Below are 2927 nucleotides of genomic sequence, written 5' to 3' on the forward strand. Positions count from 1 at the left end.
ACATTTTCTACCCATTCCCACATGTGAGTTGAATAATCTCATTTCCTACTTTCTCCAATCCATGCTATGTACCCACCGGCACCTCCATCCTTACCCAGAAGCTAGCAGAGATGCACTAAGTGGGCCAGAACGGACCTTAGGGCATCTTCGTGCTTGGCCTAAGGAATCGTTGCTATGAAACAAAAAGCAGAATTTAGGATTGGGATTGATGTCACTACTTCAGTAAAAAATTTGCCACACTGATTACCACCTTGTCACCTCGGCTCACTTTTTCTTGGGTGCCTCCAAGCAAGAGGACGGTTGGAAGTGACAGTGCCTTTTCGTTCTTTAAGTGGAGGAGGGCATATTTTTGTTAGAAGTGGGAGCAAAGGTCGATCAGCCTAACCCACTCGGAGCATGCATCAGAACGCTTCACTTGAGAGCCCTGCTACTCAGGACTGGCCCATGGGCCAGCAGCACTGCCATCTCCAAGGTTCTAAGAAATGCAGAATTTGGGGCCAGACCTGAGTCCGCAGTTAAAGAAGACTGTCAGGGACCTGTTAAAATGCAGGTTTTGAGGCACCTCCCCAGGTCTCCTGAGAAACCATCAGTTCACTCAGTCATGTCCAACTCTTTGTGACCCCATGGACTGCAGCACACCAGGCTTCCCTGTCCATCATCAATTCCTGGATCTTGCTCAAACTCCTGTCTACTGAGTTGATAATGACATCCAACCATCTCATCCTCTGTCATCCCCTTCTCTTGCCTTCAATCTTTCCCAGCATCAAGGTCTTTTCCAGTGAGTCAGTTCTTCACATCAGGTGGCCACAGTATTGGGAGTTTCAGCTTCAGCATCAGTCCTTCCAATGAATATTCAGGATTGATTTCCTTTAGAATTGATTGATCTCCTTGCAGTCCAAGGGACTCTCTATCTAGAGTCTTCTTTAACACCACAGTTCAAAAGCATCAATTCTTTGGTGCTCAGCCGTCTTTATGGTCCAACTCTCACATCCATACATGACTAGGAAAAAACTATGAGAACTATGAGAAAACCTGGAACCTTCAGGCAGTTCGCTGAAGTTTAAGAATCAGCCTGAGAGCTCTGTTCCCCAAACTAAGAACCTAGAATGCCTGTTAATTAACAAACATCCAGCCACTCCTCCTCCCACTACACCCCGAGCCCCAGAGAAGGGGCCCAGTAAATAGAAGATGGGGGCTTCAAAGCAGTTTCCCAGGGAAGGGTGGGTGTGTTTGTGGGTGCAGGTCTTAGTTACAACTCCAGAAAGCTGCCCAAATGGGGTTGGGCTCTGTGAGCTTCTTGAATTAAAGCCCTAGATTCAGCTTGTCAGAAACTCCTGTGAGGACAACTTAAAATTTCTCTCTGGAAGTAGGAGCCAAGTAGACTCTACCAAGGATGCCATACATATAATTAAAGTGCAGAGTAGAGGGCAGGGCTGACAGATTTAGAGACTAAAAGTACAGGATGCCCAATTTGAATTCAGAAGTCCTTTATAAAAAATTTATCTTTTGGCCTATGCTGGGTGTCCGGAGACGCTATGCATGTGCCGTCTCTAGTTGCAGTGAGGGAGGGCTACTCTTTGTTGAATGCAGGGGCTCTAGGCATGCGGGCTTCAGTAGTTGTGGAGCATGGGCTTAGTTGCTCTGAGTATGTGGGATCTTCCCAGACCAGGGATTGAACCCGTGTCCCCTACACTAGCAGGCAGATTCTTAACCACTGGACCATTAGGGAAGTCCCAGAACTCCTTTTTAAAGCATAAATATGCCCTGTGTGACATTTGGGATATAATTATACTAGAAAAAAGTTTATCTGGAATTCAAGTTTAACTGGACATCCTGTATTGAATTATATCAATAGTAGAGAAACATTTAGAAGGCAAATGTTCTTCCAAAGAGCTTAGGAGTGTGTACCAGGGCCAAGATCCCCAACAGCTTTACAGCTGGGAGGGACCCACACCACCCAGAGGTTCAGAAAGCCCCACAGCCCACGGCTGAGTGAGGAATCTTCCAGTGCATCCTCAGACCAAGGTTGTTGCCACCAGCTTGTCCCGCGTCCTACGTAAACTTTAGCAGAACTAATAGGTTTCAACATACAAATCTTAACAACCTACCTTGGAATATTGAGACTAAGTTTTGGTGCTTAAATTATAAATATTTGGAAAATTGTTGAGTCTGGCTTAGAGCCATGCTCCCAAGTGGCAAGTAACTTTGGGTCAGTGTGGTGGCTGGTTTTAGTCTCAAATGAACTGAGGACCTGAAGCCTCCACGAACCCCAAGTCTATTATCAAACTAACCATCAGTCTATTATCAGACGGCCAGCAGCAGCCACACGACCAGAATCAGTGTGGGTATGAGTGGAGCAGTGCAAACCCAGTTTTTGCTGGAACAAACCTCTTTCGGTGACTCACTACATAAAGAGCAGAAGCTAAATAGGACTGTGCACTGTATATACCAAGAGCCCGGCTTCTGGAAAGTTCTATCATGCCCTCCAACAGGGATTCTTGGGCTCTGTGCTGAGACTCAGGAGTCACTGGGTGGGCATGGCCCAAACTTCAGCAATGCCTCGGGGAAAAGGGAGACAGACCATTGTGCTGCGGGATGGGGCTAAGTGCCACTCGGCGTTCAAGCCAGTCACCAGAAAAACATCTGCCTTTCTTGAGAAACAAAAAAAGCCCAAAGCTGAAAATAACCTCTGAATTCAATAAAATGTCTGAACACAGCTAATAGAACTGGCCAGAAGCACAGCAGGCCGGTGGAAGGGACGCCCTTGCTCCCTTTCTGGCAGGGACAGTGTGGGGCTGGGCAGCCGGGTGGTTCCAGCTTTCTGGGGGCAGCAGCCTGCCACCGTCCCTCAACCACCAACTCCATGCCTGGAGTTCCACACCTGCCACGCCTGTCCAGGCTTCAAGTGAACTACCCTTGACAAACGC

Source organism: Bos grunniens, chromosome 8 (genome assembly GCF_055505025.1).
Source record: "Bos grunniens cultivar Pamir isolate PY7600 chromosome 8, Bosgru_T2T1.0, whole genome shotgun sequence".
Lineage (NCBI taxonomy): Eukaryota > Metazoa > Chordata > Mammalia > Artiodactyla > Bovidae > Bos > Bos grunniens.